Source organism: Odocoileus virginianus, chromosome 5 (assembly GCF_023699985.2).
Source record: "Odocoileus virginianus isolate 20LAN1187 ecotype Illinois chromosome 5, Ovbor_1.2, whole genome shotgun sequence".
Taxonomy (NCBI): domain Eukaryota; kingdom Metazoa; phylum Chordata; class Mammalia; order Artiodactyla; family Cervidae; genus Odocoileus; species Odocoileus virginianus.
In genome coordinates, this window is record NC_069678.1 from 53214116 (window position 1) to 53240540 (window position 26425).

Genomic DNA, 26425 nt, shown 5'->3' on the forward strand with positions numbered 1-26425 from the left:
CCCAGACAGCTACATGTACATCAGTTAAATTAGGACCCTACCTCACATCATACAGACAAAGTTAAAATGGTTTAAAGACCTAAATATGACATGATCCATAATACTCCTAGGAGAGGATATAGGCAAACGTTCCTTGGACATAATATCTTAGATTAGACTCCCAAGTAAAAATAAATACAAGCATAAATAAGCAAATGAGACTGAATCCAACTTAAAAGGTTTAGCACTGCAAAGGAAGCTATAAAAACAAATAAACAAACAAAAAACAGCTTATGGGATGGGAGAAAATATTTGTAAATGATGGACTGACAAGGGGTTAATATCCAGAATATACAAACAACTCATACAACTCAATAACAAAATAAAAAATCCAGTCAAAAAATGGGCAGAAGATCTAAAGAAATGTTTCTCTAAAGAAGGCATAAATTATTAACAGGAACATGAAAAGTTGCTAAACATCACTAATTATTAGATAAATACAAATCAAAACTACACTGAGGTATCACCTTACATCAGTCAGAGAGGCTATCACAAAAACATCTATAAACTTTAAAAGCTGGAGTGGGTGTGGGGAAAAGGGAAACCTCCTATTCTGTCGGTAGAAATATTTACTGTTACAGCCACTATGGAAAACAGTATGGAGTTTCCTTAAATATCTAAATATAGAGCTACCATATCATCCTATAATCCCACTCCTGGGCATATATCTGGAAAAGATGAAAACTCTAATTGAAGATACATGGACCCCAATATTCATAGCACTAGTTTTCATAAAATCCCCTTTTGAATTCTACCATTTAAAGCCAGGTGGGCTACAGTTCATGGGATTGCAAAGAGTTGGACACGACTGAGCATGCATGCACAGCTCACAAAACAGCTTCAACTGGGAACAATATGCTATTTCCTTATGCCCCATTTTGCTCCTGGCCAGTGTTCTCTTGTTAGTGAAAAGATGGAAATATGATTCAGCACTGAGTACTCTGCTAGGAGTAAACTGTTGGTTTCTGGGAATGCTAGTGAAAGTGAAAGTGAAGTTGCTCAGTCGTGTCCGACTCTTTTTGACCTCATGGACTGTAGCCTACCATGCTCCTATATCCATGGAATTTTCCAGGCAAGAGTACTGGAGTGGGTTGCCATTTCCTTCTCCAGAGGATCTTCCTGACCTAGGGATTATACCCGGGTCTCCCGCATTGTAGGCAGATGCTTTGCTGTCTGAGCTACCAGGGAAATCCTCCGGGAATGCTAATAACTATAGTATTCCTTAGTATATCCAAAAATCTTGAAATTGTAAATACAAGAGGGAAAATAGCATGTTTTGCAAGAAAGCTAACTTTGGCCTTACACTTGGAAAACATTTAATACAGTCAATCCATCCTTTCAACAATACTTTTTTAAGATATGATGCCTTCTTTGATGGTATTACAAATTGTACATTTAAACTGCTGTTAACTGAATATTGTTACTAGACTCAAATGGCAAAAAAACAGAGCAGCTGCGCTGGACTCTACTTTGGGTTTCCTATTCAGATTGTCATGCACATCCTCCACTTGCTTCTCCTTTTTGCCATTGGAAATTGCCAATGGAATTCCTCCCTTGGAGTTTATTCTATGCTCATGTGACTTTCCTCCAACTGAGTAATAGAGGCCTTTTTCTTTCAGTGGAACAATTGGACTCGCAGGCAGAAAACCTAAGTGTTGACCCCCTAGTTCTACCAAGATCTTGAGTATGGGGTTTCCCAGGTGGCTCAGTGATAAAGAATCTGCTTGCCAGTGTAGGAAACACAAGAGACTTGGGTTTGATCCTTGGATCAAGAAGATCCCCTTAAGTAGGAGAGGGAACCCATTCTATATTCTTGCCTGGAAAATGCCAAGGATGGAGGAGACTGGTGGGCTACAGTCTGGGGAGCGGCAAAAAGTCACAGGACTGAGCACACACACATAAACAATGGGAGAGCTCTTACATCTTTCTTCAGTTACAGTGCCACCATGATCACACTGAACAAACCACAGGGAGTCCAGTCAGGCAGACAGAAGTTGAACCACAGAAAGATGTTATAAGTAATCTTCTTTATCTGATTTGCCAGCATATAACGGTGCTATGACTTCCCTGGGAGCTCAGCTGGTAAAGAATCTGCCTGCAATGCAGACGACCTCGGTTCATCCCTGGTTTGGGAAAATCCCCTGGAGAAGGGATAGGCTACCCACTCCAGTATTCTTGGGCTTCCCTGGTCACTCAGCTGGTAAAGAATCCACCTGCAATGCAGGAGACCTGGGTTCGACCCCTGGGTTGGGAAGCTCCTTTGGAGAAGGGGACAGCTACTCACTCCAGTACCCTGGCCTGGTGGTATGTACCAAGTCCAGTACTATAAGCACACCCGGAGAAGATATTTTATCATCTGACTTTACAAAATTAATAAGAATTGTTTGAAAATCAACTTCTACTTTGTTCTTGTAAAATTAACAAGCAGAAACCTCAGTTAAATAGAGTTGGGTGACAAGAAGGGGGAGCTCCTATATCCTGTGATGACAGCAATCCAATAGCAAGAAGAAAGACTCCTTTTCTTCCCAGGCAGGGACTCGACCTTTGAAAACTCATACTCATTGTTCACTACAGCCCTCCCAACCTCTTTTTATCCTCCATTAAACTCTTCTCCTTCCCTTGCCTGTGAGAATTTGCCTGTGGCTCACCATGATTGCAGACCCCAAATTGCAACTCTCTGTTGATTCTAAATAAACCCATCTTAGCCAGAGAAATATCTGACAGTCTATTTGTTTCAGGTCAACATTTTGGTGGCCTATACGGGGACCAGAGAAGACCCCTGATGGCTCTGGAGCTAATGAGCAGCCAGGTACAAGTCTCATAACTCAGCCCATTTTCACTCACTGCTTTTCTCACTGAAGAGTTTGAAGGTACGTCTTTCTCTTGGATCTGAGTTCATGCCCTCTTTGAGTTTGAAGCTCTTCAGGCTTTATTCAGGATCTGAATAAAGGTTTAAAGGTTTTGTTTTTCTAGTTAAGGGCTTGCTCTGTATGTACGTGCTCATTTGGCACTTCAGTCTGATCTTGAGATCAGACTGCTTCAACCAAAGCTGGCTGAAAATGCTTCAGCCCAATTTCTTCAGGAAAGTGTTGCTTCAAACAAAGCTGTGCCAGTTTCTCAGCCTTTAGCCTATTCCTTTGGAAAGTCTATTTTCTGGAGACTGGCTGGGGGAAAAAAAAAAAAAAAGCCTTCAGCCTGGCTCTTCCAGGCCTAAGCAGTCTTTTTACGACTGGCTGAGATTAGCTTGCAAGTTGTTTGAAGACTGTTCTTTACTCTAGAGGAAAACTCCCTAGGAAATGGGGTCCCTATTTAAGTATTTTAGGGTGCCTGCCCAAGGACTGTGGCTAGATTTATGTTTAAAACCTTTGTCTTTCTTCACACTCATTTCTAATTTAAATGGACTAACCTGGAAAAAGTCAATTTAGAATATCAATAGCCATTATGGGGAACTTTTGAAATCCTTTTGAAATCAAGAAAAACTTAATTTTAATCGAACTGAATTGTAGTACAAAAGCTCAAAAATTTCCAGAATTGAGTGGAGTACTTATTTTGATTGTATTTTGAGATTTTCCAATATCAGGAGTCTAAAATTGCTTCTCTGCAAAATAAGATTTTAAGACTGAGACAAAGAAAGAAAGAGAAAATGGCTTGCAAATCTTCAGGCTCCTCTTCCTTGATTTCTTTGTTTCATGCTCTGCCTTCATCTCCACTTTCTTCCTTTCCATCTATATATACCTCCACTATATCTTAAGATCTTCCAGACTAATTATCCCTCCAAACTTCCGCTTTTCTCTGATACTCTTTCTGCTCCCTTGTCTGCTGAACCTGTCAGAATCTGTCCCTTTAAAAGTAAGCATCAGAGGATCCAGAAGCGAAACACTTAATTCCTTATATTTCCTGGACTAAGGATGAATTGCAAGCCATAGTCAAAGATTTTCTCAAGGTAATTCCTCACAGATTTGCTGAGGGATTTAATATAAGTCATTCAAGTTTATCAGCTGATTTCTCTGACTCTTATCAGCCAGTTTATATGCTTGTTGGTGAAGGCCAGAACAAGCATTGGATGAAAACTGCCAAATTGGGAAAATCCTAAAAAGGTCTCTAGAATTACAGAGACCAGTCCACTTACTTACATGATCAGGCTTGGGCAATCATGAGGCAACTTTATGGAGCAATTCCTAGTGCTTTTCCAAAGCCTATTGATTGGAACAAAATGCAAGATTGCAAACAAAAATCTGATGAACTTTTTCATGATTGTTACAATCCACTTAGGAATGTTATTATAGGAAATTCTGGTCTTCCTTCAAATATTGATTCCACTCAGGTAGCTCTTAACTCTATGTTTACTAATGTGTTGTTGAACTGGGACCTTTCCCTTCTAGTAAAAAGGACCAGGATGAAATGGGAAACTGTCTATTTTAGATTTAGTTAATATGGCAAAAACAATTCACACTTTAGATGAGTCACCTCAATGAAAGACCACCCTAATTCTTAATCTTCAACTCCAGCAAATGAAGACCCCCAAAACAAAGTTTTCCTAGTTTATGTTATTAGTGAAAAAAAAAAAAGATAACAGGATAGTTGACAAGAGACTGTTTTAAATTTAACAGTGCCTTCAGATGGTTAAATTTTACCTTCAGATTACCTTCAGACCTCTACCCAGCCTTTCCAATATCCTTCCAGTTCTCAGAGTTCTGAGCATTTATGGGGGGTCTTCCCAACCTTACCTCTTAATCAGTTTGGAGAAACACTTTGCTACATTGGGAATGAATTTCTTCCAGTCCTAATTGACTATGGAGCCACACCCTTGATGTTTAATCCCACTACTATAAAGCAGCCAGCCTCTGTGTTGGAATACGAAAAGAGTTCATACTGTGGGTCTCTCCAGTGACCCTCAAGAGTTTCCTTTCTCTGGACCTATTCCCTTTTCTTTAGGCCCTTTGAGAGATACAAACACTTTTCTCCATAGTACCTCTACCCTTGTCCATTTATTAGTTCAAGACTTCTTAGAGAAGTATCATGACAGAGTCTCTTTCTCCCAAAAGGGGGAAAGCATTCTAGAATTTGATAGTAGTAGTAAAAGTAATCAAAGAGGTGAACTACATATTCATCTTGACATCTTTTATTTGCTGCATCTCTGAGAGTACTAGAGCAGATTCTGGGAACTGCTGATCATTTCTCTACTGAATCATGTACTACCTTCCTTATGTCAAAATCTCCAACTGATTTTGGCAAAAGTTACAGGGCACCTCCCATCAAGATTCAAACAGACCCCTCAAAACCTCTTGCCTAGATTAATGCCCTATAAATATAGAAGCTCTTCAAGGCATAAAGTCCATAGTAGAAGATTACAGGCTTGAGGCCCCATTATCCCTGTAGTTGGAACACTCCCATTTCATCAGTGAGAAAACATTAGTGCAGAAATGAAGATTTTCCCAGGACCTCTGTGCAGCAAACAACATTATTATCCCTCAACCCTTTATAGTTCCTAACCCTAATACATCACTAAAGTCCATTTCCCCTGGAAGTAAATTCTTTAGTAGAATTGACTTATGCAGGGCATTTTTTAGTATTCAGGTATGACCTAAATCAAATTCCTTTCAATTATACAGTGGAAATGACAAGATCATGGAATCTGGTACCATCACTTCATGGCAAATAAGTGGGGAAACAGTGGAAACAGTGACAGACTTTATTTTGGGGGGCTCCAAAATCACTGCATATGGTGATTATATTCATGAAATTAAAAGACGCTTGCTCCTTCAAAGAAAAATTATAACCAACCTAGACAGCATATTAAAAAGCAGAGACATTAGTTTGTCAACAAAGGTCCATCTAGTCAAAGCTATGGTTTTTCCTGTGGTCATGTATGGATGTGAGAGTTGGACTATAAAGAAAGCTGAGCTCTGAAGAATTGATGCTTTTGGACTGTGGTGTTGGAGAAGACTCTTGAGAGTCCCTTGGACAGCAAGGAGTTCAAACCAGTCTATCCTAAAGGAAATCGGTTCTGATTATTCATTGGAAGGACTGATGCTGAAGCTGAAACTCCAATACTCTGGCCACCTGATGCAAAGAACAGACTCATTAGAAACAACCCTGATGGTGGGAAAGATTGAGGGCAGGAGGAGAAGGGGACAATAGAGGATGAGGTGGTTGGATGGCGTCACTGACTCAATGAATGTGAGTTTGAGTAAACTCCAGGAGTTGGTGATGGACAGGGAGGCCTGGTGTGCTGCAGTCCATGGGGTCGCAGAGTCATACATGACTGAGCGACTGTCCTGAACTGAACTGAGGGCATTCTTTAGTATTCAAGTTGTTCTAGCCAATACATTTATGCCTTTACTTGGGGGAGAAACCCTAACTTTCTTAGATGTAAAGACGTGGGGTTACACTGCTAGCCCTTATTTCTCACAATCTTGGAGGAGATCTGCCTGACACAAAGTCCCCTAGAGGCTCTGCTCTGTGGCAAAATAGTGAAGATTTGCTTCTTTTCTCTCCTTCTCAAACCTCTCAAGAAGCTGGTATCCTCTTGTGAAAGCTTTCGACCTTAAAGGAACATAAGTCTGCCAAGGAGAAATTGCAGTTTTCTCAAACCCAGGTTTAATATTTAGGGCATCTATGATTGGAACAAGGGCTACACATAGATCCAGATAGGCTTCATGGTGTCCTAGGTTCCCCAAACCTAAAACTTCCCTTTTGGTTGTGACCAGTGAGAAATTATTATGGGATCCCCTGTAATTATTTTCGTATCCCATGTAGTGGCAGCTCTCCTAAATTCTCATTAAACTCAACATTTCTCAGCCAGCCCACCTCACCTCCTATGAAGTCCTTTAAAAAAAAATTTGCCACTCACATAATTCTTTTATGTTGTAATCACCTGTCCCAGTTACTCTTCTCTCCTTCATCAGTGATGAAGTCCCTTGTGAAGTGAAGTGAAAGTGTTACTCAACTCACTCGTGTCTGACTCTTTGCAACCCTGTGGACTATAGCCTGCCATGCTCCTCTGTCCATGGAATTCTCCAGGCAAGAATACTAGGGTGGGTAGCCATTCCCTTCTCCAGGGATCTTCCTGACCAAGATATTGAACCCAGGTCTCCTGTATTGCAGGCAGACTCTTTGCCATCTGAGCCACCAAGGAAGCCCCGATGAAGGCCCTCACTACTACTGAATGCTGATGGACCAGGTCTGACTCCTCTGGATGACCCATAAAAAATCCCACTGGATAAAGTTGACTTCTCATGGTTCATTGATGATTCTTATTTAAAAGATGACATGGCAAATATTGTATTGTATATGCTATTGCAACTTTTTGGTAATGAGGCCGCATATTTACCTTGGCTAATTCAGCCCAACAAGTAGAACTCTATGGCCTTAAACAGATTTGTACATTAGCAAAGGACAAAGCTCCCAACATTTATACTGGTAGTAGATATGCTTTTAGAGAGCATATTTTGATTTTGAAGTGTTGTGGAAGCAACATGTCTTCCTTCCAGAGGAAGTAAAATTATAAATGGCCCTATATTTGGGAATTACTAAATACAATAATTTTGCATGCTGCTTTAGCTTTTGAGATTCTGTGGCATGCTAAACTTGACTCTTTGAAAGCTAAGGGAAATTACTCTTCTGTAAAAAAAAAAAAAGTGCTGTTTTAAAAGGGACCAATAGCAGCTAAACCACTAGTATATTCCAATGGGATATTTTCACAAATAATAATTTAGAAAGACTGACAAGAAAGGCCAAATAATTGGCTTTACAAAAGGAAAATCAGGATTGGAAAACTAACATTTGTTGGTTTGATAAAATAAAAAAGCTCTGGTTTGGACCAAATAACAAATCAATCCTTCTAAAACTCTCATTTGTCACTATTGTACGTGAACTAAATCATCAACCTTCTGACAAAATGATAGCCTTCATGAACCAATATTGGTAGAGAAGCATTAACAAGTCTGCAAAAAGTGTCCACCTCACCTGTTCCACTCATTCAAATTACAATCCAGGGAAGCCTGTTTTTACCGCTTTCAGACATCTTAATTTGCTGAATGGACCATTGGATTTCTGGCAAATGGATTTCATACAACTTCCTTCATGTAATGGATATAAATATGTTTTAGTCATGGTCTGTATGCTTTCACACTGGACAGAAGCCTCTTCTGTGACTAAGGCCGTTTTGGAAAAGATTACCCTATCTATACCTGGAGAACTCTTCTCAAACCTCATAGTGATTGAGGAACCCATTTTACTTTGTCAAATGTTTCAACAAGGCTGTGTGCTGTTTTACTGGTCTTACAATGTTTTCAGTAAGCCCTCTGGTTCAGTCAAATGCACTTAGCAGCATTATTAAGACTCAGTTGGCAAAATTTGTAGAGGCCCTCCAAATACCTTGGTTAAAAGCATTGTCATTGGTCTTTCTAAATCTCAGATCTACTCCCTTTTGGAACTCATAATTTCCCACATTTTGAGATAGTCGCAGGGTTCCCAGTGACTTGGCTCTTGCTTCTTTTGACCCACACTGAGAAAAGGAAAGATACTCCAATATTGTAAAGTCCCATAACCATGTTATGGAACAGCAATCTTTTCACAATGCACTCTTGGGAGACAAAGGCCTTAAGAATCAAACTTTGCAGCTTGAATATGTTGTCCATTAGAAACATCTAGACATCTCTAGAGAAACTCTCTTCAACCTCAATGGAAAGATCACTATCAAATACTACTAACCACTAACCAACCTTTGTGCTGCCAAAGGAGAGATACTCCAATATTGTAAAGTCCCATAACCATGTTATGGAACAGCAATCTTTTCACAATGCACTCTTGGGAGACAAAGGCCTTAAGAATCAAACTTTGCAGCTTGAATATGTTGTCCATTAGGAACATTAGACATCTCTAGACAAACTCTCTTCAATCTCAATGGAAAGACCACTATCAAATACTAACTAACCACTAACCAACCTTTGTGCTGCCAAACTCTAAGGATAGATTGATGGGTTCATGTGATACAGTCAAAGAAGGCACCAGACTCTGACTGGAACTGCACATCATTTGGACACAAAAGTTGATTTCTTAGAATTTAAGCAGATGACATATAATGAAACAGATTTTCTAATATATCTGGACCAGACCAGCTGGAATTTTGTCATCAAACATTTGATATTGGTACAACCCTTTAGATGATCTTCAGTGTCTATGGTCTTGATAAAATGTGGGTGTTAGATAAAAAGTACCTGAAATTTCTCCTTCCTAACCCTCTTTGTTACTTGAATATGACCCTCATAGTTTCCAGTCTGTACACTTTCTCTTCAATGTGAGACATTATACCCAAGGAGTGATCTTTCTGACACTGAGGTACAAAAAGCCCCTGAAACTTGAAAACCTGACCCTTGATCAGTGTTACTCTCAGAGAAAGATTTTGATCAAAAGGATTTTTTTTTAAAAAATTACTACACAGAAGCCTCAATTAAACAAATTTGGGGGACAAGAGGGATAATGCAGAGCCCATCAAGAAAAATTCCTATTCTTTTCTGGCAAGGATACCACCAATGAAAAGCCACAATTTTTTTTCTTTTTTACTATATCCCTCCCAATGTCCCTTACATCTTGACAAAATAATTCACTTTCCCTTGCCCTTTAGGGGCTGTACAAGGTTGCAGATCCCGAATTGCAGTCTCTGCTGATCTTGAATAAACTCATCTTTGCTGGATAAATATCTGGCTTTCTATTAGTTTCAGGTCAACATTCTTTTCTCTTACTAAGGGATTAGTGAAATTGTTTAAGCTAAGCTTCCCCACCCCTATTTTTGCCAAAGACAATTTTTTGACTCCAGTTCAGACTAGGTTTCTTAAGTTATCCAGGGTTTAATTTTTTTCTACCTAGCTTGCACAGAATCATATTGTGGATGTTGGTTTGCATTTTTGACACAAATCCCTCCTCCTACAGATGAGTATGGTAACTTTGCTTTGGGGGATTTACCCCATTGAATATGATGCAATGAGACTCTATAAAAGGGCCTTCCCTTCTCCAGGCAAATGGCCCATGATCCAAGTTAAGCTAGTTGGATTCCATCTTTCTAGAATTTTATTCCTAAACTGAGAATCACAAAGAAAAGATATGATTGGAGCTAATTGGTCCTGTTGGTGGTGGCCCAGAGAGATGTCTCACTAGTTCTTGATTCCAGGTTCCTATAGCTGCTGTTCCTGAACTATTTGAATTCTTTTTTTTCTTTTTTTTTTAATTTCCTTTAATTACACTTTCTACTCCATACTCATCCTTTGAATATTCTTGGCAAGCACTGGTTTCAGTTCCCTGCCAAAGATCCTAGCTGATATAAGAATACAATTTAATCATCCATTCACATTTTACCTACAATTGTTTTGAGGACAAGTGTACCTAACAGAATCGTTTTTTTCATTTTTTGTCTTTCTGCCCTGTCTCTGTGTTCTGTTTTTATCCTGTCCCTACGTCTATTTTTGTAAAGAAGTGTATATCAAACTGTCCTCAGTTTGTGTTTAAACTATTTCTTACACTGGACAGAAAGAGTAGATACAATTTATTTTTTGTTAATCATCTTGCCTTACAACTCACTCAGGCTCATTGTCTATTTGTTTCTCTCCTGTAGCTGTGTAGATTGCAAACTGCTCAGCACAGTGCTGGTTGAGTCATCTTAAATGTTCATTAACTCTCAATCACTTTGAGAGTTCTGATAAATTATTAAGATATTTAAGCCAAGCCTAAACACAACAAAAGCATTCTCTAAAGAAGTGGCAGGCTTGACTGTGTGACTTCTAGATGCTGTCAAACTTATAGATACTGCTGGCACCTGAGGCCATTTTATTCTTATTAGACAAATAGCATTAGATGGAAAGATGGTCTTATGACCATAGAAGGGTCCTGCACAGGCTGTCCAAACGTGGTACACTGAAATGAGGAGATTCTACTCAGAAAAAAATGAGTTGATGTACTGAATAATGTAAAAAATAATATCATTTATCAAAAAAAATCAGTTTATCACTTCAGATATTGAAAGACAAAGTTTCCAATTGCAAACAGAATACTCAAACATAAATGGAAAGGGTATAGAAATGACTATTAATAAAATGTTTCCTATTAGCCACAGACATTTACCCAGAAAGCCTCAGCAGTCTTGGACTAACACTTGAGCATAAATAACATGGATTTAAGCACCTAATATATGCAATGATTTCCACGAGTATGCTTGAATAGTTATTTAAAAAGTCTAATGTTAAACCTCAGGAATTACCATATCTTCACTAACTCCAAAATTCATTTTATCATTGGTATTATCAGGTAATGAAAGTATTGACACAACTTTTATTTGCTCCTGGTTGTTCACACATTTGGAGAATTACGGCAGAACAGTATGTTTTAGAAACAGTTCTTTAATACAGCTTTAATACAAAAGAGTTCTTTGTTCTGAGATACACGGGCTTTGTGTTTTCCTACTTTAAATAATTACTGTATTCTCTGGAAAGGTGAATACCAAGTAACCTCTAGTTGGCTGAATTTCTGAATCCCTCAGAAATCCTCTTACATTCACAATTAAATGTAACAAATTATCAGGAAGGTAAAGTCAGTACTATAAACAAAATTCTTAGTGTCCACCCCCAAACACAGGGTCTTTGTTATACGAAGAAACAGCAAAAAATAATAGACAAAAGTGAATCTCCTAAAGCAAAAATAATTCTGGAGGAGGTGGGGTGTGATCGAGGTTTTCTGAAAAATAAAATATGTAACTTTATTTTTAAAAAGCTTAGAAAATCTGGGCTAAACTTACAGCTAATATTCTTAAAACAGACTTGCTTAGCCATTGTTTTTTACATTTAGACGAAACAGTTGTGTGATACTAATATATTAGATTCACCTTTGATGATTGCAGCATCATAAAAAAAAAATCAATGTTACCAAAATACATGAGTGTGATAAGTTTTTCCAAGAGCCACTTTTTATGCCTTAAATCTCAAAGTATTATCCTTTGAAGGACTTCGTTGATTTTCTCTTCTTCAATTGTTTACTCGTTTAAATCAGCCTGATCTTCATATTTCAGGGGCCTTGCCTGGGATCCCAGGAGTTGCTCCAAAATGATTTACTCCATTGTTAAAAAATTTTATTCTTTTGGTAATATTTGGAATTTTGCATATATTTGTAACAAATATTTAAGTGTTTTCATTTTTACAATGAACCAGGAGATAAAGTTAGCCTGAAAATAAGTCTTGTACTAATGCTCAGAAGGATAAATGGCTGAATGCTTTTCCTTCCTGTGAGAAAAAGAAGCTGTAGTAACTCAGGTAATAGACAATACTCACTTAACACAGTGAAAAGTTGCTAAGGACTTAATTTGGAATTACCTTGAATTTTTGATTGATGCTTGAAGTTTGTCAAAAGAATTAATGAATTATGAATTTGAAGCTTCATGAAAATAAAACTGCTAATTATTCTTTGCCATCATTGATAAGGACTTCCCTGTAGCTCAAATGGTAAAGAATCTGCCTGCAATGCAGGAGACCAGGGTTTGATCCCTGGTTTGGGAAGATCCTCTGGAGAAGGGAATGGCAAGCCACTCTAGTATTCTTGCCTGGACAAGAATATCCCATGTTCAAGTATCCCTGCTCAAGTATCCCATGAACAGAGAAGCCTGGCTGGCTACAGTCTGTGGGGTTGCAAAGAGTTGGACATGACTGAGCGACCAACACGCACACATCATTGATGAATGTCAGTGTTAGTAAAAGCACAAATATTGCAAGCTGATTTACCACACTGTAGAACTTAAAAATGAAATAGCCAAATTATTTTTAATTTCTGCTCCTAACTTCCAATAGTATCTCTAGTTTATGAATTTTCTTTGGGCACCCCAGCTGTCAGTGATGACTCCTTGCTCTAGAAGCTCAAGATTTGGTTTTTATCTCTGTAGAATTCTACACCATGGATTGATTTCTATGAACTACTTGAGTAGGATAAAAGAAGAAAATAAATGAGTAATCTTTCAAAATGTGTGACACAGCTCAGAAATAATATCTTTCCATTATATTAATTGTTGGCAGAACTTATGTCTAGTAATCACCACTAAACAGTCCATGTGACTGATGGAGGAAGGACTAATTTATGCATTATTGTGCAGCTACACAATTAATTGTATCATGCATTTAGCTCAATAACTAAGCTGAATTTTGGCTTAGTTGGAGCTTTATATCTAAAGTGCTAGGTATCCATGATCTGCCTATATAAATTCTAATGAAAAAGACTAGAGAATGGGGTAAGTGTTATATGTCCATGATGTCCTCACTTTTTTCTTTTTTAGAAAGGACAATATATTTTTCTCTTTTCCTTATTCCATCCAAATTCACCAAAAAGTCTACTTCCATTTTCCCTTCTTTTTTCTGCATTTTCTCTCTTTCTATCATCCGCTCCCCTTCTCTTTGTCTCCTTTATATTTGAATGTCTATTTCTTTAGTTATTATATTAAGAATCATTAATACTATCTCTAGAGCTGAGCTACGTAGAATTGGTCACATATAGTAAGGTTTAATACTATCAGGCACTGTGCTAAGTATTTTGACTTTTCTCCTTCTAAAAACCGCAGGACATGGGTAGTATAATTAGCATACTCACTTTGTATTATGTCCAGACCGGCTCGACAAGCAGGGTTTCCGAAAGCGCGATATGGCAAGAGAATGGGAAACAAGACACAAGAATTCAGTGAAAAGCGAGGATACGGGGACCAACACCGCTCCAAGGTGAAGGTGCCGAAACTGAATCCAAGCCAGCTTTATTAATACATTCAGCCACGAAGGAAAGAATATGCGGGGAGTTAAGCTATAACTCATGTGGCTTTCAGGGCCAAAGAACTAAGGGATCATTAACTATTGAGTAACTAAGAAGTAGTATCAATAACAAATCCGTAACTAAGACTAATATTCTTATCTATAATTTTCCACCAGATACATAAAACATGTGACTCTGAGATGCCAGTTGAGAAACAGTCTGGGGTTGGTTTTCCAACCCCAGTATCATATCTTGTTTTCAAGACTATTAACTGTTCCCTTTGGCCTTGTTCCAAGAGTCTCATGCCTTATAGTATCCAATTTATCAATAATTATAATTTCTTTTGTGGCCCTTGCCAGGGCCTGCTTTTCTTTTATTCTTCCTGTCTCCTACAGTATTATATATGAGAAACTGAGGCATAGAAAACTAGGTCATAAAGCTGGTAAGTGGTAGCACTAGAATTTGAACCCAGGTAACCCAAGCTGCAGAGTCTATAACTTTAATAAGTATGCTATGGAGTCTTCCATAGAAGAAGAAGAAAATTACTCTTCCCAAAGATCAAGCAATTTAACAAAGTATTATAATCAGGAGGGAGCACAGTCTTAGAAAATGTCACTTCTCATAAATTTAAAAGTTTGGGGAAGATTGTCATTAGGCTTTCCTGGCTTCCTTTTCTCATTGAGAATAGCAGCAAAAGTGTTCATATTTTATTTATTTATTTAATATTCAGAGTCTATGTACACTCTTTATAGGAATCATTAAACTAGTCATCTCATTTATGCAGACAGCTGAGACATCTAAATATGTATTTAAATGTGGTGAAAATTATGATTTTCTCCCTAAGTAAGCCTTCGATTATTCTTCTGGCATTTCTCTTATTCTTGTAATGGCTCCTTTGCTGGTAAGACTTTCCTGACTTATTCATTGACAGCTGCAAAACTGCTTTGCCAAGTTAAAAATAAGATCTGTATTTTGAAAGATATTTTTTAAACATGGGTTGATTTATTTAGCTGCCTGTTTATAACAGTTCTCCAGAGATGTAACTTTAGGAATATATTTTTATCCAAAATCACTATTAAGAGTTCATTATACTCCTCAATGTTGAGGATTTTGTTCTTTCATTTTTGTAATACCCTCTGTAACTAAACACTGACAAAATAACTTTTTTACTTTTATTTTCCCTATATTCTTTATTATCAATGTCTTTCATAATTCTCCACTGTCACGTAGATGATCAAATGAAAATTATCTTTGACACCAATAATAACTCTGAAAACAGCAGTTATACCCTTCAATCTAGTATTCACTTAGCTCTGTAGCACTGCTGTATGTTTCCTGACTCACCCCATTTCTTATTTCTTCTGAAAACAAGTCATTTTACTATAGTATTCCTATTACCTTCTCAGGGCTTAACTTGTGGGGAGAGCAAACAAATTTAGAAGTAGTCATTTAATATAGGTTGATTGTGAACGAACAAATGAATGAATGAAATGCTCAAAGGTTGGCCTCATTGCTTTCTGCAGAGGAATTTATTCTCTTGAAAAGGCCTTTTGGTTTGTTTAAGCCGCTTCCAAGACTTCTTACTGATTCTTACTTGCTCTCTTATCCTTCAGGTTAGCTTGAATTTTTTTTCTTTTTACAAAGTATAACATATTCAAATTGAGCATGTTTAAGTCACAACTAAAATATTACCTCATTTTGTTCATTTTCTATACTTAACAATTTTCAGATATAACACAATGCATATAACAGTGACATTTTTGAGAGAGTATCATATACTTGATATAAAAACAGATCAGAGAATATCTAACATTTGGTCCAGTATCTGCTTCTGTGTCAGACTCAGAGGTTTATACAACCCTAAATAGGGTATAAAAATCTCAAAAGTAGTTAAAACTTCCTTATCACCTGTTCTTGTCAAGATTTAGAGTATTTTTTTGTAAAATACATTTGTATTTGTTGAGAAAATGCATTCCTGGAAAAACCATATCAAACTGAAATGTAGGGAGGGTTTGGCCCTGACCTAGAGTCTGTGAGCAATCCCAGCCTTCCCTCAGCTCTACTTACAAGGGCAGCCAATGTGGCATAGCAAATGGTTTTCTGGAAGCTACTGAGGAAGGCAGTAGGGGCATAAGGGCCAGCAGCTCCAAGATGGTGGTATAATTGTTTCATCTGTTTTGTGTCTCTGATCTTAATTAGTGAGATCTGGGGTGATCAATGACGCTGCACTGTATTACGTGTATATTAAGATTTGTTGAGCCAGTTGGTGTTCTGAAATATTAAGTATCTAGGCCATCATTGTAACCATTATGACTAACTCTATGGGGCATCAGTAGTCTCAGATTGCTTGTGTATCCTTGCTAACCTGTGTGTTTATACACAGAGTATGACTGGATTTGCTTGTCTATCTGTAATAGTTATTAGTCTGGACAGTTTTTCTGGATTTATTGGAGTATTGACCATACCAAAATTTCCCTTACCTTCTTCTTAATACCTGGCCGAAATCCTGCTCTTCTGGTCAGAATGAAACTTTAAGATAACCAAGACTTAGGTAGACATAGAGGTTTTTATTAATTATGTATAAGAAATCCAGGCAGGTTTCATGTTGTGGTCATGTATCTGGGCTCTTGGTATACCCTCCTGCAGAGACACTTGACCTTTTCAATTAGCCCTTCTAGCAATGCAGCAGGGGGAAACTAGATGTTCATCCATGTTGCTCCTTAAGGTTGGGAACAGGAAACAGGTCAAGTCAAAGGTGAAACCAGAGCATGTTGCAGGCTAACTGTATGACAGTGTCACTGAAAAAATCCCATTAACAATTCCCAGACCATAAAAGTGGAATCTGGGTAATAAAGTGTAATCTTAAAAAAATTCCTTTGTGCTTAGTCTAGTTTCATTTGTTCATTGGGTATTCTATGTAGAGGCCTTACATCTGACACTTCAAACCAAAGTTTCTAGTGCAAAGTAGCTGCACCCAACACTTCAGGATGGCAGGCATGTGCAGAGACACGGGACACAACCCCTCAATTCTAGGCTGTCTGCAGATGCTGTGCCCTGCCCTGATCTGGAACCCTGAGCAGCACAGTTGTGCCTGACCTTCAAGAACTTCACCTGCTCCCCTGTTGATAAAAACCATATAAAGCAGTGCCACCAATGGCTTGTTACAAGAGTAGGTACTCTAGAGTACAAGCTTGTACCTCTTTATTCTTTGGTCAAAAATTAAACTTTCCTTTACTTCTGAATTGAACGTAGTCTTGTTCTATTGGCTTGAATAACACCAGGAAGGAGGACCCTTGCTAGGCCCAACTTGAAAGGGTATGTAACCAGTTTAAGTGACCCAGATGATATAGACCTTGCACTTCTCCACTAGGCTTTAAGATTGCCCAGCTCCAGTGGGAGATTGGTGGAGGCTTTGGGAAGTCTGATGAAAATGATTAACTGTAATCTTTGAGCTCACTCTGATGGAGAGAATGACAGCAGCCTTCAACAGAATTCAGAGCAACTCTGCCCAGGAACTGAATACTGTGAGATTTGGTTCACACACAGCATAACCCCCAGAGTAATGTGGACTGAACCCCTTTGAGGGGATTATACTATGACATTATTGGGAATCAGAAGCTAAAACTCATATACCATGTCTGCCCACTGCTCTGTCTGGCCCTCCCGTGGTACCAGCTGCCAGGAGATGATGGGGACCTGTGGATGAGAAGGAACCATAGCAGTCTTGCTCTCTGTCTGGCTAGTAGTGCTGTCCTCCTGAGCCCTGTAAAGATCACAGGGGCTGCACCTGGGCTTTTTATTCTCCTTGCTGACCCCCCAGGGGTCAACAGTAGTATTCTCCATAGTCACTTTTGGTTTGCTAAAGGAAAGTGGCCAGCCTTGTGAGCCAAGAGGCAAGACCAGTATAGGGTCCAAGAAATGAGGACTGCTTGACAAAATGGAATGATAATACTACATCTAAACTCAGAAAAAGCACAGGGGATGTCTGAGTGCAAAAGGGTCCCAAGATAAGTACACGATCGCTTACCTAACTTCAGGTTGGCTCTAGTTTCTCTGAAGTGGATCAAGAAGCCCTGTGAGTCATTCTCAAGACCAGGAGTCCCATTATTAGGAAACCCCATGAACTGCAAGTAAGAATAGGAAATATCACCACCCAACTCCTCCTTCCTCTGCTTTTGAGGGGGACCTTGGGTAATTCTTTATTGATGGAGGTTCCACAGTCTCTCTTCCTCTATCAACAGAGAGTACCAGCTGCCCCAGTGATCTTGTGAGTACCCCATGGGAATTCCTCATGGTTTTAGCAGCAGAAATCTGAAAACTCCTCCCAGCCTCAGACAGCTGTACCATCCCCTAATGGCCCAAGCTATTCAGGAATTAAGAATAGCTAAACTCCTCTAGCCTGGAGGCAACACCATCTAAGCTCCTGCGCAAAATTCTGACTGAGGAGAGATGGTCTCATACATGAACTGTATAAATTCAAGGGTAATCCCAATTATATCAGAGTCCATACCATCTGGATGCCTCCTATTTTGGTCTTTTGAGGAATCCATTAACAGTTTGGTGATGGTTCTACATTTTCCAAGCCAAACAAAGAACAAAGACAATGCAGATCATTGTCTCTGCTATTTTTTCAGGCTGGGGAATCAAGCAGTCCCAAATAACAAGCCCAAATGGGATGACAGAGACAATGGAGAAGGAGATGGAAGACAGAGGCTGACCTGATAGAAAAATATGATCCTAAAGAGATCCAGGGGCTTCCCTGGTGGCTCAGATGGTAAGAATCTGCCTGCCATGCAGGAGGCCTGGGTTGATCCCTGGGTCAGGAAGATCCCCTGGGGAAGGAAATGGCAATCCACTTTAGTGTTCTTCCCTGGGAAATCCTGATAGCTTACAGTGAATAATGTTGGATTTGTGATCTCCAAAGAAGATTTAGCTTCAGGACAAGGGACCAGGGACCAGGCTTGATCATTCAAGAGCTTTTGTGTAGTTTTACTAAAGTGAAAAAGGGACAGAGAAAGCTTCTGACATAGATTTCAGAAGGGGAATGGAGATTGGCCCCACCCCCTAGTCTTATCAAGGCCTCATATACTTTTACCAGACCCACTCACCTAACATACATCTTTTTTTTTTTTAACATACATCTTAAATTAATAAGATTAGAACAACAATAAAAAGGTCTTAGCAGACCCACTCCCACAACAAACCTCTTAAGATAACAAGATTAGTCAGAAGGTTCTTGTTAAGGAGAAACATATCCTTCAGCAAGATACATTATTATACTAAGGCAAAGCAATATAGAACAACAACAACAACAAACAACTTTGTCCTTTTTGCCCCCTTGAGACTCCCAGACCCCTTTCTCCTCCTTGGGGGTCCTGGACTTCTTATCAACCTACCTAGGAATTGTCTCTCACAATCCCATGGACAGAGGATCCCGGTGGCCATAGTTCAGGGGATTGCAAAAGAGTCAGGCACAACTTGGTGACTAAATAACAACAATGGGAACCCTGGCAGCAGGAAGGAACCCTGCAGTTGGAATAAGATACCAATCAGGAGCCAGTGGAAATCTCTCCAGCACTCCTTGAGTGCTTCAGTGCCTCGAATGTCCCCAAATTTATCTTATCAATGACCCCAAATAGTTGAAAGGAAGTGCAATCGTGGTGAGAACTTTATTTCCCAAAGTGCCCCTGACATTAGGTGTATACCTTGGAAACTATAAATAGATCCAGATACCCCTACCTCTCATCTGGTGGAGGTTACCTACTGGATTTTTAATAACCCAGATATAGAGGAGGAAAAATCAGAGGATGACAGGGCCTGGAGGCAAGCCAACCTACTGGCTATTGCTTCCCAACATCAACTGACTAGCATGAAAATATGGACTATGTGTCCATGAGACTCTCTATTCTGGTGGGATCCTCATTCCCCACTAAGGGAAAGCAAGCCAGGGAAATAAGAACCCAATCAGTGTGCCATAGGTAAAAAAGAGGGGCGCTAAAAGAGAGAATGCTATTGTCACCCCTGAAGGGCACCTAGGATGGCAGATCCTGGCCTCAACCCAGGAATATGGCCCAAACAGATGAAGAATGATAGGGCCAGAGGTGTGCTAAGTTGGCATTCTAATTGACCCATAAGGAACCCCTGCTGACTTTGGATATAGGGGAAAAACATGTCAAATTCTTCGTTGACACTTATGCTATTGGTCCCACTTACTAAACTCTGAACACCAGATCACAAGAATTATAAAATTATGGAATATGAGGGAAAGTTCAAGAATGGATATTCACAAAGCCATTAGCATGTACATTGGATGAACATGCATGCACCCATCCCTTCCTGTATGTCCCCCAAAGCCCTATATGCTAGAAAGAGATATATAAATTGGAGGCTATTGTCCTCCTAAAGGGAGAAAAACTACAGAGCGATGTCCTCTTAGACAAAGGACACAAGACCATGATGTCCATGCTGGAGGATAAGCCTCTTCAGATAGACTAATTTAATCTCCCTAGAGTAAATCCTGGGGTCTGAGCCCAGGGATGGGGTGGGGAGGAAGAGCTGTAGGAGCCAGTCCCTTGATAATCTATCTAAATAAAACCCAGACATTCCTGGTTCAATAGAATACAGTACCCTCTCTATCCAGAGGCCTTACTGGGCAGCCTTGCTGGGCACTGCCCTATTATACAGGGCCTAATTGTGAGAGGTGGACCATAAAGAAGGCTAATAAGCACTAAAGAATTGATGCTTTTGAACTGTGGCCCTGGAGAAGACTCCTGAGAGCCCCTTGGACAACAAGAAGATCAAACCAGTCAATCCTAAAGGAAATCAACCCTGAATATTAATTGGAAGAACTGATGATAAAGCTGAAGCTCCAATATTTTGGCCACCTGGTGCAAAGAGCTGACTCATTAGAGAAGACCCTGATGCTAGGAAATATTGAAGGCAGGAGGAGAAGAGGGTGGGAGAGTATGAGATGGCTAGACAGCATCACTGACTCAATGGACATACGTGTGAGCAAAATCTGGGAGATAGAGAAGGACAGAGGAACCTTGGCTTCCCTAATAACTCAGTTGGTAAAGAATCCACCTGCAATGCAGGAGACCCTGGTTAGATTCCTGTGTTGGAAAGATCTGCTGGAGAAGGGAAAGGCTACCCACTCCAGTATTTTGGCCTGGAGAATTCCATGAACTGTATAGTCCATGGGATCGCAAAGAGTCGGACATGACTGAGTGACTTTCACTTTCAAAGGAGGCTGGCATGCTGCAGTCCATGGGATCTCACGGGGTCTCAAAGAATTGGATACAACTTAGGGACTGAACAACAACCATTGACAAGGACCTCGTTAGATCACACTAATCAGTCTGTAATACCCCCATTCTCTCTAGAAAGAAACCCAGTGGGAATACTGGGTGGTACAGGGTCTCATAGCAGTCCTTGAAGCCACCTAGGATATAGGTGTCCCTAATCCCTACATCCTGCTGGCCACACAATCTAGTATTCTGTATTAAATTTAAAAGATGTCTTCCAGGGACTTCTCTGGAGGTACTGTGGATAAGACTCTGTGCTTCCCCTGCAGTGGGGCACATGTTTGATCCCTGGTTGGGGAACTAAGGTCCTACATGCTGTACAGTGTGGCCAAAATTTTGAAATAAATAAAGCGTCTTTATTATATTAGCCCAGAGTCACAGGAAAGTCTTGCTCTTAAGTGGCAGAACCCAAATAAGCAACAAAAGCAACAATACTGCTGTACAGTCCTGGCCCAAGTGTTCAAAAATTCCACCACCATCTTTTGGGAAACTAGCAAAAGACCTAAAAAATCCACATTTGGAGAAGTGAATCTTCCTCCAGTACACAGACAACAGTCTGATCACCAACCATAACTAAGGAGACCTCTGACTAAAATACTGTAACCACCTTGAATTATCTAATTTATAAAAGGATATATGATGTCTGAGAAAAAGGCTCAAATATCACAAAATAGGGTGACCTATCCGGGCTACATTCTCACAGAGGGTCAGAGAAGACTATCCCAGGAAAAGAAAAGAGCCATTTGAAGACTTTCCCCTCCTAAAACTGGAAGACAGCTTGGGGGTTTCCTGGGGATGGCTGGTTTTGCTGCACTTACATCCCTCACTCTGATCCAATAGGTAGGCCTCTATATGAAAAATCCAAAGGAAAGGATGATGAGCCTTTGAGGTGGCATAGTGGTAAAGAATCCACCTGCCAAAAGAGACAGCAGATTCGAACCCTGGGTCAGGAAGATCTCCTGGAGCAGGAAATGGCAACCCACTCCAGTATTCTTGTCTGTAAAATTCCATGGACAGAGCAGCCTAGTGGGCTACAGTCCATGGGGTGGCAAGAGCTGGAATGAGGACACATACACAGAGAATGCAAAGGGGGCTTTCAAGAATTGAAAAAGCAATTACTTGAAGCCCTTGCCCTGGCCCTCCCAGATTTAACTAAACTCTTTGACCTTTACATTCCTGAGAGAAGAGGAATTGCCCCTAGGGTATTAGCTCAAGTGCTGAGACCTCTTCTCAGGTGGATGCTTATTTCTCTAAACGGTTAGATCAAACCACTGAGAGATGGTCTCCTTGCAGTTATAAGAACCCAGTCTGAAAAGTCAGCCAGTCAGGATATAGTCCAGGCTTTAGTAAGTTCTCAGGGGACATAATGGCTACCCCCCAGGAAGTCAATTAAAATTCAGGTAGTGCATTTAGGCAACCCAGTGGTTACCATAAAAACCTGTCACACATGAGAGGAACAAGATGGCAGAGGAGTAGATGTACATGGAATGCATCTCTCTCCAGGAATACATCAGAAATACACCTTCAGACAGAGGAGTGCATGCAGAACACCAGCTGAGAGTGGACAGGACTAGCTGACCAACAGAAAAGAATATAAAGATCCATGCAAAACTCAGTAGGATGAAGGAACTGGGGGGGGGGGCGGGGATGGCAGTGTTAGTAGGACTGGACCTGCCCTTGGCAGATTGGGGAATGGGAGCAGGGGTCCGATCCCCACATCGGGGCATCTGAGTCAGAGAAGAAACAGATAAGGCTACAAGAGAAACAGCTGATCTGTGGCAGCCTAAATGGAATGAGAATCAGACAGTCCTTGCCACAGCCATACATATCCTAGATGGTGCAGTGGCTGGGAGCTGGAGTTTAGGGATTGTGGAGCAACCCCAGGGTGAGCGCTGCTTTTGACTGCAGAGAGACGGATGGAGGGGATGTGAGGGAGGAGATTGTGGTGGGAAATGCCTGTGGAGGAAAGCTGGGCAGCTGTGGAAGCAAGGCGATACTGCTGAGTCATGTGTAGGGGGTGTAGCCATCATTATAGCCTCTCTCCCCAACACACCAGCATTGGCAGCTGAACAATAGCGAGGCTGCCCCATCAAACTCCTGATGCACTGAATTACAGAGTAGGACCCACCCAGGCTGCCCCTCTAAGTGCCTGACTTGCCAATCTACAGAGTAGGACCCCAGGCGGGGCCCCTTTATGTTCCTAATGCGTGGAACAACAGAGAAGGACCCCAGGCAAGGAAGCTCTCCGGGTTCCTGAATGGGCAGAGCTTCAGAGAAAGACTGGCCAACAAGGCCTTCTGATCACCAGCTACAAGAGGCTCAAAAAATGCCTCTGATAGGGCCATAACTCCTGCGGCAGAGGCAGTCCATGTCCCTGCACACTGGGGCCACCAGGGTCCCTGCAAGGCAAGCCTACCTTCACACTCAACTGTCCATGGGGCAGAGTTGCCACAGGCAAAAAAAAGTCTTGCACCTATGTGTGCAGGGTCGCTTCGGTTGTGTCTGACTCTTTGCGACCCTGTGGACGGTGGCCTGCCAGGCTTCTCTGCCTGGGAGGGGGTTCTCCAGGCAAGAATATTGGAGTATATTGGCCAATACAGGTTTGCCATACTCTTCTAGGGCACCGTATTTCCTGCTGCCCTAGCCGCTAACTCCCCTGAGTACCTGGTGCTGCCAGAACCTTTGCAACTCAAGCAGCTGCACCACCTCCACACCTGGCCTTCACTTGGGTAAACCCAAGTCCTCCAGGGCAGCCTCAGGAGCAAACCCCCGTGGATGACCCATATCCAGAGGTGGAAATAAAACCACAATTGAAACCCAGGGGCAGTGTGGCTAATGAAGAAGACCCAAAACCCTCCCACCTGCTGTACAAGCTGCAGATTAAATCTACACGGTCAACTAGGCAGACTCTATGTCTGAGGAATATATAAAAGGATATTGAGAGCTCCCACAAAGGAAAACACACTAGTTCTGATAGCAGTGGACTTTGGAGGCAAGAACATAGAAGAGTAGCATCAGATTAGAATCTGAGCTCCCCTCACAGCAGGTCCAGAGATCAGCACAGTGTTAGAGGCCATCCTGGGCTTCCCTTGTGGTTTAGCTGGTAAAGAATCCACCTGCAATGCAGGAGACCTGGGTTCGATCCCTGGATTGGGAAGATCCCCTGGAGAAAGGAAACACTACCCATTCCAGTATTCTAGCCTGGAGAAATCCATGGACTCTATATACCATCCATGGGGTTGCAATGAGTCAGAAACAACTGAGAGACTTTCCCTTTCACTAGGAAGGTGAAGTAGACTGTGACTCCCAGTAAGGGAAAGGACTCTGACAGCAGTGACCCAAGGAAAAAATAACTCATTATTCTTATGTTTTGACTTGTTCTGTAGATTCTTTTTTTCTCTCTTTTTTCCCCTCCCCCCCACCCCCTCATTCTGTTGTAGCTGTCAATTTTATTGGCACTATGAAATCTAACTAAGCTTTTGGGCTTTTTCTTTTTTCCTTTCTTTTCTCAGTCACTTTTTTTTTTTTTTATTGTTATTGCATACCTTTGCCTCTATATTGGGCTTTTACAGTTCTGGGGAGTTGTTGTTGTTGTTTTTCTTTCCTCTTTTTTTAATTTTAATTTTTTAAACCTAGTATTACTTTTTCTACATTTATTCCTTTGTTTGCTTTTCCTATTGTTCTTTCCCCCTTGTAGTTAGTCTTTAATATATATAAATGTTTATCTACCTCTATTTAACTTTACATATCTATTCTTTCTTTCTTTCCTGTCTTTACCTTAGTCTCAACATATTTGTTAGTTTTATTTTCACTGCTTTATACCCCAATTGGCACCATGCTTTAGTTTTCTTTTCCAGTTTGTGCTGTAGTTAGTTTTGTTCTGGTAGACATAATTTTTGGTTCCCTTTGTTCACCAGGTCAATCTATTGTACTTTATTTTTGTTGGACTGTTTTGATTTTGCTTATGGGGTTATATGTATATGTGTATATTCAGTCACAGTTTTTACTGTTGTTATAAACCTCTGTATCTATGTTGGACTTTTGCAATTCTGTGGAGTTTTCTGGTTTTTCTTCCTTTTTTCTTTCTTCTGCCCCGCTCCCCTTTTTTTCAAAAAATCTTTTCTCTTTTTTATAATTTTAACTGTTTTTTCAAACCTATTATTTTTTTCTACATTTATTCCTTTTTTAGCCTTTCCTACTGTTCTTTGCTCCTTGCAATTAATCTTTAATATATATAAATCTTCTTCATCTACCTCTATTTAACTTTGCATATCTATTCTTTCTTTCCTTTCCTCTCAACATATTTGTTAGTTTTGCTTTCATTGCTTTATTCCCCATTTGGCGCCTTGCTTTAGTTTTGTTTTCCAGTTTGTGCTTTAGTTTTGTTCTTAACTGGTAACTATAACTTCTAATTTCCTTTGTTTGCCAGGTCAATCTATTGTACATTATTTTCATTAGACTGTTTTGACCTTGCTCATGGGTGTTTATGTATACGAGTATATTCCATTATCTTAATTATTATTTTCCTGATTTTGTAACTGCCATTTGTCTGGGGTTCAGCTTTGATTTCTCATTTTTGGATATTTGCTTTAATATCATTTAATGCCATAACAAACCACTGTGGAATCTTTGTTCCTGACCAGAGATCAAGCCTTGAGCCTTTGGAGTGGGAGCGCTGACTCCAAGACCCTAGACTAACCCTAGGGGGTATCAAACGGTGAGAACTCACAAAGGAGACCACCGTAATGCAAGACCTGGCGTCACCCAACCACCAATAGCACCCTGTGCAGGATGCCTCATCAAAACAACAACAGCAGCAACAAAAACAAAAATACAAACCCAGTCATCAGCAGACACGATTACCACCTCACTCAGCCTTCCCATCAGAGGAAAAACAAACAAACAAAAACTCAGCACAAATCTCACCCCATGCAAAGCTTACACAAACCACTGGACCAACCTTAGAGGGCAGAAACCAAAAGGAAGAAAGTATTCAGACTTGAAGCCTGGGAAAATGAGATGTCAAACACAATAAGTTAAAAAATAATAATAATGCAAAGGCAGAGAAATACTACAAAATGAAAGAACAAACTAGAAACACAGAAGTCCAAATAAAAGAAGAGGAAATAGGCAAACTGTCAGAAAAAGAATTCAGAATAATGATAGTAAAGATGATCAAAAACTTTGGAAGCAAAATGGAGAAAATGCAAGAATCATTTAACAGAGACCTAGAAGAATTAAAGAATAAACATACAGAGACAAACAGCACAATTACTGAAATTCAAAATACTATAAAAGGAATCAAGAGC